The 17,406-nt window shown below is 27.4% G+C and overlaps 1 protein-coding gene across 2 annotated transcripts in view; it reads left to right on the forward strand.

Moving 5' to 3' along the window:
• The window catches only part of cd9b (CD9 molecule b), a 41,277-nt gene that overhangs the window by 16,545 nt on the left and 7,326 nt on the right, over positions 1–17,406 (forward strand). The gene's annotated exons all lie outside the window — the stretch shown is intronic.

Consider the following 17,406-nt stretch of genomic DNA (forward strand, 5'->3'; position numbering starts at 1 on the left):
TGGATACCTCTATGTGGGCCTGTAGCACATCATACAGTCTAGAGACCGACCCTTTTAATAGTGTCTGTGGATACCTCTATGAGGGCCTATAGCACATCATACAGTCTAGAGACCGACCCTTTTAATAGTGTCTGTGGATACCTCTATGAGGGCCTATAGCACATCATACAGTCTAGAGACCGACCCTTTTAATAGTGTCTGTGGATACCTCTATGGGGGCCTATAGCACATCATACAGTCTAGAGACCGACCCTTTTAATAGTGTCTGTGGATACCTCTATGGGGGCCTGTAGCACATCATATAGTCTAGAGACCGACCCTTTTAATAGTGTCTGTGGATACCTCTATGAGGGCCTATAGCACATCATACAGTCTAGAGACCGACCCTTTTAATAGTGTCTGTGGATACCTCTATGGGGGCCTATAGCACATCATACAGTCTAGAGACCGACCCTTTTAATAGTGTCTGTGGATACCTCTATGGGGGCCTGTAGCACATCATATAGTCTAGAGACCGACCCTTTTAATAGTGTCTGTGGATACCTCTATGAGGGCCTATAGCACATCATACAGTCTAGAGACCGACCCTTTTAATAGTGTCTGTGGATACCTCTATGAGGGCCTGTAGCACATCATACAGTCTAGAGACCGACCCTTTTAATAGTGTCTGTGGATACCTCTATGAGGGCCTGTAGCACATCATACAGTCTAGAGACCGACCTTTTTAATAGTGTCTGTGGATACCTCTATGAGGGCCTGTAGCACATCATACAGTCTAGAGACCGACCCTTTTAATAGTGTCTGTGGATACCTCTATGAGGGCCTATAGCACATCATACAGTCTAGAGACCGACCCTTTTAATAGTGTCTGTGGATACCTCTATGAGGGCCTATAGCACATCATACAGTCTAGAGACCGACCCTTTTAATAGTGTCTGTGGATACCTCTATGAGGGCCTATAGCACATCATACAGTCTAGAGACCGAACCTTTTAATAGTGTCTGTGGATACCTCTATGAGGGCCTATAGCACATCATACAGTCTAGAGACCGACCCTTTTAATAGTGTCTGTGGATACCTCTATGGGGGCCTATAGCACATCATACAGTCTAGAGACCGACCCTTTTAATAGTGTCTGTGGATACCTCTATGAGGGCCTATAGCACATCATACAGTCTAGAGACCGACCCTTTTAATAGTGTCTGTGGATACCTCTATGGGGGCCTATAGCACATCATACAGTCTAGAGACCGACCCTTTTAATAGTGTCTGTGGATACCTCTATGAGGGCCTGTAGCACATCATACAGTCTAGAGACCGACCCTTTTAATAGTGTCTGTGGATACCTCTATGAGGGCCTGTAGCACATCATACAGTCTAGAGACCAACCTTTTTGAATGGGGTTCGATAAGGATCAAGCTATCTAATGTAGGACTATTTGGCTTAATGCCATACTGTGAGATTTGTGTCCTTAAGAAATTCCTGATTTGGAGGTATCTGAAATAATGTGTTGTTGGCATGTTGAACTTTCCCTGTAATTGTTGAAATGAAGCTAACTGGCCATCTATGTATAGATTACCAATTGTTGTGAGCCCCTTCTCCCTCCACTGTGAAAACACCACATCATCCAATGCAGGGTGGAAAGCATGATTCAGACAAATTGGGCTGTCAATGTAAAGAGTGGGTATGTTAAGAAAATACCTCATCTGTTTCCAGATCATAAGAGTATGACAAATGACTGGATTAGAGTCATAAGTGTCTTTTTCCACATATTCTGGACTATTAACAAGTGCAGGGAGTGAGGAACATTGACAGGAGGCTTGCTCAATCAAAAGCCATGAAGGCATATAATTCTGACAGATCCCAGGTAAACTTTCCCTCCAGAAAGACAATGTTCAGATTAGCAGCCCAATAATACAGTTTGAAGTGAGGAAGGCCAAAGCCCTTACCTCTATCTTGTACTTGCATAAATGCTTCTTTGAAATTCTGTCTGCCTTGTTATATACAGTATAAATTGACCACGGTTATTGGTTTCGAATTCAGTATACAAGCCACAATAACATACCGACCATTAGGATCTGAAATGGAGGTTTGCCAGGGTTGGATCAGGACAGGTTCTGAATGGGGTTTGCCGGGGTTGGATCAGGACAGGTTCTGAATGGAGGTTCGCCGGGGTTGGATCAGGACAGGTTCTGAATGGGGTTCGCCGGGGTTGGATCAGGACAGGTTCTGAATGGGGTTCGCCGGGGTTGGATCAGGACAGGTTCTGAATGGGGTTCGCCGGGGTTGGATCAGGACAGGTGAATGGGGTTCGTCGGGGTTGGATCAGGACAGGTTCTGAATGGGGTTCGCCGGGGTTGGATCAGGACAGGTTCTGAATGGGGTTCGCCGGGGTTGGATCAGGACAGGTTCTGAATGGGGTTCGCCGGGGTTGGATCAGGACAGGTTCTGAATGGGGTTCGCCGGTGGTTGGATCAGGACAGGTTCTGAATGGGATTCGCCGGGGTTGGATCAGGACAGGTTCTGAATGGGGTTCGCCGGGGTTGGATCAGGACAGGTTCTGAATGGGGTTTGCCGGGGTTGGATTTGAATAGGTTCTGGTATCTAGGTTCTAAGATGATTCTACTGCACCAATGTGAACAATAAAATCCCACTCGTAAATCGTTGTTATTTTGTATTTATCCCTCAGTGTTCTACCTAGTGAGGGTTGACCCCCTGTGTTCTCATGGGATAAGAGCCCTTCTAGTGCACATAGAGTGTCATTAATGCATTTATCCCTCAGTGTTCTACCTAGTGAGGGTTGACCCCCTGTGTTCTCATTGGATAAGAGCCCTTCTAGTGCACATAGAGTGTCATTAATGCTGACCTCTACTGAATACTGTAAGAATGGGGAGATCGCTGAATGTGGAAACAAACTACATACATAACAGGAGGTATTTCCTAACATCGGTTCAGTCTTTACTGTATAGTTAAGCAGTGACCACCAAGTGTTTCCCTCGGGATTCCTACTGTGATGCTCATCCAGTGGATGCATTGACCTTCTGCTTCTTCCGGTACTGGAGTGGTTATTGTTTGCTGGACTCCTGTCCTGAGTCTGCCGTTGGCTCGAGCTGGAGTGGTTGTCTCGCCATGGGACTGAACGGTCATGGCGTGGATCCAAGTAGACCTCTCAGCTACACGAAGAGCACTGGGAGTAATCAGCATCACCTGGTATGGTCCAGTCCACCTCTGCTGGTTCCAATGCTTTGGTCTCATGTCTTTCACCACCAGCCAGTCACCTGGTTGCAGTTTGTGCAGGATCCCCACCAGTGGCTGGGGTAGAGCCGCTTTCACTCTGGGGAAAATTGCCTTCAGAACATTGTTTAGAGCAGTACAATAACTTCATTGTCACAGCCCATAAGTGTCAACTTGTTCTGTGGGAAGGGGGAATTGATCATCCTCATTGGTCTACCTGTCAGAACCTCATGAGGAGCCAATCCAGTGGTTCTGTGGGGCCGCCCTGTCGTGGATATTTCCTTAATTACCAAATGATGAGAGAGCAAATCACACACCAGTCAGAGTTATGCTTAATCTTCACCTTTAATAATAATTCAGCTTTTGCAAAGCATTTTGACTTTCAACAGTTCAGTATCTCTAATGAAAAGTTGAGAGTCCTCAACATAATGGCAACTGGGATCTTTTATAGCAAAGATCCACCCCCCCTAGACGACATGACAAACCACAGGTCTTAGGAACTTACACAAAGAAAGACTTTACTTCAGAGAGGAATATCCCCTAGCCAGACAGCATTGGCTATAAATTATCGTTCAGTTTGGTCACCTAAACAAAGCTCTTATCTCGTTCTTGGTACAAAATGGTACCAAGACATTACCCCCACCCAATGATATATATCAATTGTCATTTTAGACACTCCCATCCCAAATACAACCAATTCTGGACAAGCTCACGGAGAGGAAAGTGAGCCTCTAGGTCGAGAGAGGGAACATAGAATGGTTCCAGACACTGCCATCCTCCTCTCCCTGATGGGAAACATAGGGAGTGGCTGGCACACATACATTGTGGAGCCAAGAGATAATTGGTTCCCCATCAATCATCCCTTCACATGGTTTAAAATATACGTTTACACATGACGACAAGCTTGACCTCTCCCCTCTCTGCGGCCCAAGTAACTGAACCCAGGACAGAGAACAGATAACTGCAAATGGCCACCACTATAGTACAACAAGATACATTCTGATGAGAAGTAACTCACAAGCATATAATGCAAATAAAACATCTTATCTATGTTACCCAACTAATTCTGATTCATCCCCAACAGCCCTCACATGTACATCAGAGCCAGGGGCATCACAGTGACCCAGGAAAGCCCTGTCTCTGCAATAAGCTTCACATTCTTAGGGTCTAGATTTTAGGGTCTAATTAGGGCGTTCATTTAAACTGCCAGATTGCGGCTTATAGCTAGCTACAATGGGTCCTGAGGTCTATCTGCAGAATCTCAGACAAGTTCTGTATCACCAGGTTTACAAAGTGGGAGCCATTGTCGCTGGTTAATTTAGATGGTAACCCCCACCTTGGGATGATTCTTGGCCACTGCCATAGCAGTGGGATGTCGACATGGGAAAGCCTCTACCCACTTGGAGAAGGCATCCACTATCACCAGACAATATTTGTAACCCTGACAAGGAGAGAGTTCAATAAAATCCATCATTATTTGTTCAAATGGTCCTTGAGGGGTCAGATGAGTCGACAGTGGCATGGGAATTCCTCTTCCCATGTTGTTAGTCATACAAATCACATATTTTGCACAAAATTGTTCAGCAAACACAGAAAACCAAGGTACAAACCAAAATATATTTACAAAATCACAACTCCCCCCTTTGACACATGATCCCTTCCATGTGACAACTTAGCTAAGTAGGGGAAACATGAACGTGGTAAGACTGGTAGCCCAGCCGGGCCCAGCCAGAGTTTCTGCACCTGGTCATACAGTATGTACATAGTCGTTTCCACTTCCTCAACTCAACAGGAACCACAGATGATTGCAAGTCAGAGATATCAGTGAGAGAGAAGAGGTTATTTTTTTTATTTTTTTATTTTACCTTTATTTAACCAGGCAAGTCAGTTAAGAACAAATTCTTATTTTCAATGACGGCCTGGGAACAGTGGGTTAACTGCCTGTTCAGGGGCAGAACGACAGATTTGTACCTTGTCAGCTTTTGAACTTGTCAGGGTTTGAACTTGCAGCTTTCCGGTTACTAGTCCAACCGCTCTAACCACTAGGCTACCCTGCCGTTATGATCAGGAAGTTAAACCATCTGTAACACAGGGGCCTCCACGGAGACAGCTGCTGCCTTAGCTGCCAAGTCAGCCATAGCGTTACCTTTGGAGACAGGGTCGGAAGAGTTAGCATGAGCGATGCACTTACAAATAGCAACTTCAGAAGGGAGCCAAATAGCATCTAGTATAAACAAGTTTTGAATGAGAGATTGTCTTACCAGAGGAGGAGGTCAGGAAGCAACGCTGTTTCCACAGAGTACCAAATCATGTACCAAACCAAAGACATATCTGCTATCTGTATAGATGATAGCAGACTGGCCTTTAGCTAATGCTCTAGTGAGTGCAAAGAGTTCTGCTGCTTGGGCAGAAAGGTGGGAGGGTAATTTAGCACTTTCCAGTGTGGTTGAGGCAGTAGTAACCGCATACGCAACCAATGGTTCTCCTTTCTCAGCCATCTACAAACAGTTCCACATGTGTGTTTAGCAAAGGGACATCAGTTAAATCCAACCTTGGTTTAGAGACAAGCTCCACCAGGGCAGCACAGTCGTGCGGCTCTCCATCGTCCTCAGTGCACCTATTCAGGGTCACATGAGACATTGTAAGAAGAACATTCTGATAATACAGCAGTAGAGCTGGTGTTAGATGGGCCGTCATTCTGACAATGGAGGAGTGGAGCTGGTGTTAGATGGGCCGTCATTCTGATAATTTGGCTGGTGTTAGATGGGCCGTCATTCTGATAATGGAGCTGGTGTTAGATGGGCCGTCATTCTGATAATGGAGGAGTGGAGCTGGTGTTAGATGGGCCGTCTTTGCCTGTGAAATAAGAGCATGAACTGCATGAGGCACGTGTACAGTGAGTTCACACATGACAACAATGTCTGCACAAGCCATCACAGCTGCAGTAGCTGCAGCCACAGCTCTCAAACAACAAACCAGACCTCTGGCCACACTGTCCAGCTGTTTGGAATAATACCCAACTGGGCGCTGCTTTCCTCCATGATCCTGTGTTAAAACAGATTACATAAAACCATTTTTCTCACAAACAAAGCAGTTAAAAGGTTTAGACTGGTCAGGGAGCCCCACACAGGGAGAAGTAGTCATGAGTTGTTCCAGTCTGGTCAGAGCAGTCAGTCCCTCTGGTGTCCACTTCATTTTGTCCCTCACAGCCATTTTGTGGCCATAATAAATAAGGTCAGTAAGCGGCTGCACCACCTCAGCATAGTCAGGTAACCACGCCCTACAATACCCTGCCATACCAGTCAATGACATCATGTGTTGTTGAGTAACCGGCTGTGGGACGGAGAGAATAGCCTGTATCCTCTCTGTGCCCAGCTGCCTGCCATTGGGAGTGCTGTCATGACCCAGATACTTCACTGTCTGTGAAACCAACTGTAACTTCTTCTTTGAAACTTTGTGGACAGAAATATCAACAGAGCCGCAGTATCAGTTTCACAAGATTCCATTGAGCTGGAGCACAACAACAAATCATCCACATACTGAACCAGAATGCTGATTCATCCACATACTGAATCAGAGTGCTGATTCATCCACATACTGAATCAGAGTGCTGATTCATCCACATACTGAATCAGAGTGCTGATTCATCCACATACTGAATCAGAGTGCTGATTCATCCACATACTGAATCTGAGTGCTGTCCTCAGGGGGTATAAAACCCTACAGATTTTGCACTAAGGCTAGTCCAACGCTTACTAGTCCAACGCTCTAACCACTAGTCTACCTGCTGGTTACTAGTCCAACGCTCTAACCACTAGTCTACCTGCTGGTTACTAGTCCAACGCTCTAACCACTAGTCTACCTGCTGGTTACTAGTCCAACGCTCTAACCACTAGTCTACCTGCTGGTTACTAGTCCAACGCTCTAACCACTAGGCTACCCTGCTGGTTACTAGTCCAACTCTCTAACCACTAGGCGACCCTGCTGGTTACTAGTCCAACACTCTAACCACTAGAATACCTGCTGGTTACTAGTCCAACGCTCTAACCACTAGTCTACCTGCTGGTTACTAGTCCAACTCTCTAACCACTAGTCTACCTGCTGGTTACTAGTCCAACGCTCTAACCACTAGTCTACCTGCTGGTTACTAGTCCAACGCTCTAACCACTAGTCTACCTGCTGGTTACTAGTCCAACGCTCTAACCACTAGTCTACCTGCTGGTTACTAGTCCAACTCTCTAACCACTAGGCTACCCTGCTGGTTACTAGTCCAACGCTCTAACCACTAGGCGACCCTGCTGGTTACTAGTCCAACACTCTAACCACTAGAATACCTGCTGGTTACTAGTCCAACGCTCTAACCACTAGGCTACCTGCTGGTTACTAGTCCAACGCTCTAACCACTAGGCTACCCTGCTGGTTACTAGTCCAACGCTCTAACCACTAGGCTACCCTGCTGGTTACTAGTCCAACGCTCTAACCACTAGGCAACCCTGCTGGTTACTAGTCCAACACTCTAACCACTAGGCTACCCTGCTGGTTACTAGTCCAACACTCTAACCACTAGGCTACCCTGCTGGTTACTAGTCCAACGCTGTAACCACCAGGCTACCTGCTGGTTACTAGTCCAACGCTCTAACCACTAGGCTACCTGCTGGTTACTAGTCCAACGCTCTAACCACTAGGCTACCCTGCTGGTTACTAGTCCAATGCTCTAACCACCAGGCTACCTGCTGGTTACTAGTCCAACGCTCTAACCACTAGGCTACCTGCTGGTTACTAGTCCAACGCTCTAACCACTAGGCTACCCTGCCGCCCCAGATAGGGGTGTTACAGGGTGATTCTGGACAGGGAATTAAAGCACCATTAGCTAACAAGGATGCATGAACAGGTGTAATACCTGCTATTGCCTCCCTACTGAGTGGATACTGTGCTCTAGATGGATGCCTGGTATCTTTAGGAGTGACTACCATTGGCTCAGCTCCCTTCATTCTACCAAAATAATATTTGTCCCTTGCCCATAGGCATTCAGGGACCCCTCTCAGGAGGGGTGAGTCTTCACTCACCAACATGATATTTGTAGAAAAATAAACCTGATCAACACCATGCACACCCCTCTCAGTTGGTGTTTCCCAACTGAGTGGGTAACAACTTGTCAGTGTGCTGGGTGAATATGTTGACCCATCAGGGTCTAAATGGGCGCCTGGTAGAAAGGGACCCCTCTCAATTGCTCCCCCGCATCTCCCAGTCTATAGTATCAACCAAGCATTTAATCCAAATTCCAGTATCCGGCTATTCTACTCTATCTGATTTTGACAGGGACACGTGGTGAGTTATCCTCAAACAGGTCTTTTTGTGCAGGGGTTAGATTAACCCCTAAATCACAGAAATCACTGCTACAGTATAAACCCTCACACTGCACTGACTCATCCTGTGATGTAGCACACAGCCATTGTTTCTCATAATGGAGATCTCTTGTCAATGGTGAAAAATGGGAGGTGCAATGTAACCCTGCTTCAGACATGAAACTGCCCTCGTGGCCCTAATGGGTTTTGGCCATTGAGAAAACATGAGCAATATTGGGCACCTCATCATCAACATCCCATGCATAATACCAGTTACAAAACTCAGACATTAACATCAATTGCTCCACCTCTTCCTCCTCTTCCTCATGAATAACGGTTAAACCGGTTCGGCCACATGTTATGTTGATGCCCAGTTTACACAGGAGGTCCCTGCCCAACAGATTGACTGGACAGCGGTCAGAGAAGAGAAATTGATGTTGACACTTCAAATCAAATTGATTTATATTAAAGCCCTTCGTACATCAGCTGATATCTCAAAGGGCTGTACAGAAACCCAGCCTAAAACCCCAAACAGCAAGCAATGCAGGTTATATTACACTTCTCCTCAAAAAAGGAGACGGGCAGAGGCATAGTTACCTGCTCTCTGAATGAGAGGCCTGAAGCCCCTACAGCTTTGACTGTTTCACTAAAAGCACCCTCTCTATGCCATAGAGGGTCCAGAATATCCCCATTTATCTGCCATAACCTTCCATAAGGCTCCAGTAGGAGCCTATATATTAGCCTATATATTATTATATTACTATTATATTATTATATTACTATTATTTTATCATATGTCTATATTATTATATTATATTACTATTATATTATTATATTATATTACTATTATATTATTATATTACTATTATATTATTATATTACTATTATATTATTATATTATATTACTATTATATTATTATATTACTATTATATTATTATATTACTATTATTTTATCATATGTCTATATTATTATATTATATTACTATTATATTAAAATATTACTTTTGTATTATTATATTACTATATTAGTAAATTATTATATTTCTATATTATTATGTCTATAGTATCATATTATTATATTACTGTTATATTATTATATTTCCATATTATTATATTATTATATTTCTATACTATCATATGTCTATATTATTATATTATTATATTATTATTATATTACTATTACATTATTATATTTATATATTATTATATTACTATTATATGTCTATATTATTATATTATTATATTTCTATACTATTATATGTCTATAGTATTATATTATTATATTACTATTATATTACTATTACATTATTATATTACTATTATATTATTATATTACTATTATATTATTATATTACTTTATATTATTATATTATATTACTATATTATTATATTACTTTATATTATTATATTATATTACTATATTATTATATTACTATTATATTATTATATTACTTTATATTATTATATTATATTACTATATTTTTATATTACTTTATATTATTATATTATATTACTATATTATTATATTACTATTATATTATTATATTACTTTATATTATTATATTATATTACTATATTATTATATTACTATTATATTATTATATTACTTTATATTATTATATTATATTACTATATTATTATATTACTTTATATTATTATATTATATTACTATATTATTATATTACTATATTATTATATTATATTACTATATTATTATATTACTTTATATTATTATATTATATTACTATATTATTATATTACTTTATATTATTATATTACTTTATATTATTATATTATATTACTATATTATTATATTACTTTATATTATTATATTATATTACTATATTATTATATTACTATATTATTATATTATATTACTATATTATTATATTACTTTATATTATTATATTATATTACTATATTATTATATTACTTTATATTATTATATTACTTTATATTATTATATTACTTTATATTATTATATTATATTACTATATTATTATATTACTTTATATTATTATATTACTTTATATAATTATATTATATTATTCTATTATTATATTACTTTATATTATTATATTATATTACTATATTATTATATTATATTACTATATTATTATATTACTTTATATTATTATATTATATTACTATATTATTATATTATATTACTATATTATTATATTACTTTATATTATTATATTATATTACTATATTATTATATTACTATTATATTATTATATTACTATTATATTATTATATTACTATTATATTATTATATTACTTTATATTATTATATTATATTACTATATTATTATATTACTTTATATTATTATATTATATTACTATATTATTATATTACTATATTATTATATTATATTACTATATTATTATATTACTTTATATTATTATATTATATTACTATATTATTATATTACTTTATATTATTATATTACTTTATATTATTATATTACTTTATATTATTATATTATATTACTATATTATTATATTACTTTATATTATTATATTACTTTATATTATTATATTATATTATTATATTATTATATTACTTTATATTATTATATTATATTACTATATTATTATATTACTTTATATTATTATATTACTTTATATTATTATATTATATTACTATATTATTATATTACTTTATATTATTATATTATATTACTATATTATTATATTACTTTATATTATTATATTATATTACTATATTATTATATTACTATATTATTATATTATATTACTATATTATTATATTACTTTATATTATTATATTACTTTATATTATTATATTACTTTATATTATTATATTATATTACTATATTATTATATTACTTTATATTATTATATTACTTTATATTATTATATTATTATATTATTATATTACTTTATATTATTATATTATATTACTATATTATTATATTACTTTATATTATTATATTACTTTATATTATTATATTATATTACTATATTATTATATTACTTTATATTATTATATTATATTACTATATTATTATATTACTTTATATTATTATATTATATTACTATATTATTATATTACTATATTATTATATTATATTACTATATTATTATATTACTTTATATTATTATATTATATTACTATATTATTATATTACTTTATATTATTATATTATATTACTACATTATTATATTACTTTATATTATTATATTACTTTATATTATTATATTATATTACTATGTTATTATATTACTTTATATTATTATATTATATTACTACATTATTATATTACTTTATATTATTATATTACTTTATATTATTATATTATATTACTATATTATTATATTACTTTATATTATTATATTACTTTATATTATTATATTACTTTATATTATTATATTATATTACTATATTATTATATTACTTTATATTATTATATTATATTACTATATTATTATATTACTTTATATTATTATATTATATTACTATATTATTATATTATATTACTATATTATTATATTACTTTATATTATTATATTATATTACTATATTATTATATTACTTTATATTATTATATTATATTACTACATTATTATATTACTTTATATTATTATATTATATTACTTTATATTATTATATTATATTACTATATTATTATATTACTATATTATTATATTATATTATTATATTATTATATTACTTTATATTATTATATTATATTACTATATTATTATATTACTTTATATTATTATATTACTTTATATTATTATATTATATTACTATATTATTATATTACTTTATATTATTATATTATATTACTATATTATTATATTACTTTATATTATTATATTATATTACTATATTATTATATTACTATATTATTATATTATAGTACTATATTATTATATTACTATATTATTATATTATATTACTATATTATTATATTACTTTATATTATTATATTACTTTATATTATTATATTACTTTATATTATTATATTATATTACTATATTATTATATTACTTTATATTATTATATTACTTTATATTATTATATTATATTATTATATTATTATATTACTTTATATTATTATATTATATTACTATATTATTATATTACTTTATATTATTATATTACTTTATATTATTATATTACTTTATATTATTATATTATATTACTATATTATTATATTACTTTATATTATTATATTATATTACTATATTATTATATTACTATATTATTATATTATATTACTATATTATTATATTACTTTATATTATTATATTACTTTATATTATTATATTATATTACTATATTATTATATTACTTTATATTATTATATTACTTTATATTATTATATTATATTATTATATTATTATATTACTTTATATTATTATATTATATTACTATATTATTATATTACTTTATATTATTATATTACTTTATATTATTATATTATATTACTATATTATTATATTACTTTATATTATTATATTATATTACTATATTATTATATTACTTTATATTATTATATTATATTACTATATTATTATATTACTATATTATTATATTATATTACTATATTATTATATTACTTTATATTATTATATTATATTACTATATTATTATATTACTTTATATTATTATATTATATTACTACATTATTATATTACTTTATATTATTATATTACTTTATATTATTATATTATATTACTATGTTATTATATTACTTTATATTATTATATTATATTACTACATTATTATATTACTTTATATTATTATATTACTTTATATTATTATATTATATTACTATATTATTATATTACTTTATATTATTATATTACTTTATATTATTATATTACTTTATATTATTATATTATATTACTATATTATTATATTACTTTATATTATTATATTATATTACTATATTATTATATTACTTTATATTATTATATTATATTACTATATTATTATATTATATTACTATATTATTATATTACTTTATATTATTATATTATATTACTATATTATTATATTACTTTATATTATTATATTATATTACTACATTATTATATTACTTTATATTATTATATTATATTACTATATTATTATATTACTTTATATTATTATATTATATTACTTTATATTATTATATTACTTTATATTATTATATTATATTACTACATTATTATATTACTTTATATTATTATATTATATTACTACATTATTATATTACTTTATATTATTATATTATATTACTATATTATTATATTACTTTATATTATTATATTATATTACTATATTATTATATTACTTTATATTATTATATTACTTTATATTATTATATTACTTTATATTATTATATTATATTACTATATTATTATATTACTTTATATTATTATATTATATTACTATATTATTATATTACTTTATATTATTATATTATATTACTATATTATTATATTATATTACTATATTATTATATTACTTTATATTATTATATTATATTACTATATTATTATATTACTTTATATTATTATATTATATTACTACATTATTATATTACTTTATATTATTATATTATATTACTTTATATTATTATATTACTTTATATTATTATATTATATTACTACATTATTATATTACTTTATATTATTATATTATATTACTACATTATTATATTACTTTATATTATTATATTATATTACTATATTATTATATTACTTTATATTATTATATTACTTTATATTATTATATTATATTACTATATATTATTATATTATATTACTACATTATTATATTACTTTATATTATTATATTACTTTATATTATTATATTACTATATTATTATATTATATTACTATATTATTATATTACTTTATATTATTATATTACTTTATATTATTATATTACTTTATATTATTATATTATATTACTATATTATTATATTATATTACTATATTATTATATTACTATATTATTATATTATATTACTATATTATTATATTACTTTATATTATTATATTATATTACTATATTATTATATTACTATATTATTATATTATATTACTTTATATTATTATATTACTTTATATTATTATATTATATTACTATATTATTATATTACTTTATATTATTATATTACTTTATATTATTATATTACTTTATATTATTATATTATATTACTATATTATTATATTACTTTATATTATTATATTACTTTATATTATTATATTACTTTATATTATTATATTATATTACTATATTATTATATTATATTACTATATTATTATATTACTATATTATTATATTATATTACTATATTATTATATTACTTTATATTACTATATTATATTACTATATTATTATATTACTTTACATTATTATATTATATTACTTTATATTATTATATTACTTTATATTATTATATTACTTTATATTATTATATTATATTACTACATTATTATATTACTTTATATTATTATATTACTTTATATTATTATATTATATTACTACATTATTATATTACTTTATATTATTATATTATATTACTATATTATTATATTACTTTACATTATTATATTATATTACTTTATATTATTATATTACTTTATATTATTATATTACTTTATATTATTATATTATATTACTACATTATTATATTACTTTATATTATTATATTACTTTATATTATTATATTATATTACTACATTATTATATTACTTTATATTATTATATTATATTACTATATTATTATATTACTTTATATTATTATATTATATTACTTTATATTATTATATTACTTTATATTATTATATTATATTACTTTATATTATTATATTACTTTATATTATTATATTATATTACTATATTATTATATTACTATTATATTATTATATTACTTTATATTATTATATTATATTACTTTATATTATTATATTATATTACTTTATATTATTATATTACTTTATATTATTATATTATATTACTATATTATTATATTACTATATTATTATATTATATTACTATATTATTATATTACTTTACATTATTATATTATATTACTTTATATTATTATATTATATTACTACATTATTATATTACTTTATATTATTATATTACTTTATATTATTATATTACTTTATATTATTATATTATATTACTATATTATTATATTACTTTATATTATTATATTATATTACTATATTATTATATTACTTTATATTATTATATTATATTACTATATTATTATATTATTATATTACTTTACATTATTATATTATATTACTATATTATTATATTACTTTATATTATTATATTATATTACTATATTACTATATTATTATATTACTTTACATTATTATATTATATTACTTTATATTATTATATTACTTTATATTATTATATTACTTTATATTATTATATTACTTTATATTATTATATTACTTTATATTATTATATTACTTTACATTATTATATTATATTACTTTATATTATTATATTATATTACTACATTATTATATTACTTTATATTATTATATTTCTTTATATTATTATATTATATTACTATATTATTATATTTCTTTATATTATTATATTATATTACTATATTATTATATTATATTACTATATTATTATATTACTTTATATTATTATAATATTATATTACTATATTATTATATTATTATATTACTATATTATTATATTACTTTATATTATTATATTATATTACTATATTATTATATTTCTTTATATTATTATATTATATTACTATATTATTATATTATATTACTATATTATCATATTACTTTATATTATTATAATATTATATTACTATATTATTATATTACTTTATATTATTATATTATATTACTATATTATTATATTACTTTATATTATTATATTACTTTATATTATTATATTATATTACTATATTATTATATTACTTTATATTATTATATTATATTACTATATTATTATATTATTATATTACTTTACATTATTATATTATATTACTATATTATTATATTACTTTATATTATTATATTATATTACTATATTACTATATTATTATATTACTTTACATTATTATATTATATTACTTTATATTATTATATTACTTTATATTATTATATTACTTTATATTATTATATTACTTTATATTATTATATTACTTTACATTATTATATTATATTACTTTATATTATTATATTATATTACTACATTATTATATTACTTTATATTATTATATTTCTTTATATTATTATATTATATTACTATATTATTATATTTCTTTATATTATTATATTATATTACTATATTATTATATTATATTACTATATTATCATATTACTTTATATTATTATAATATTATATTACTATATTATTATATTACTTTATATTATTATATTATATTACTATATTATTATATTACTTTATATTATTATATTACTTTATATTGTTATATTATATTACTATATTATTATATTACTTTATATTATTATAATATTATATTACTATATTATTATATTATTATATTACTATATTATTATATTACTTTATATTATTATATTATATTACTATATTATTATATTTCTTTATATTATTATATTATATTACTATATTATTATATTATATTACTATATTATCATATTACTTTATATTATTATAATATTATATTACTATATTATTATATTACTTTATATTATTATATTATATTACTATATATTGTTATATTATATTACTATATTATTATATTACTTTATATTATTATATTATATTACTTTATATTATTATATTATATTACTATATTATTATATTACTTTAT

Source organism: Oncorhynchus mykiss, chromosome 15 (genome assembly GCF_057628025.1).
Source record: "Oncorhynchus mykiss isolate SJ-2025 chromosome 15, ASM5762802v1, whole genome shotgun sequence".
Lineage (NCBI taxonomy): Eukaryota > Metazoa > Chordata > Actinopteri > Salmoniformes > Salmonidae > Oncorhynchus > Oncorhynchus mykiss.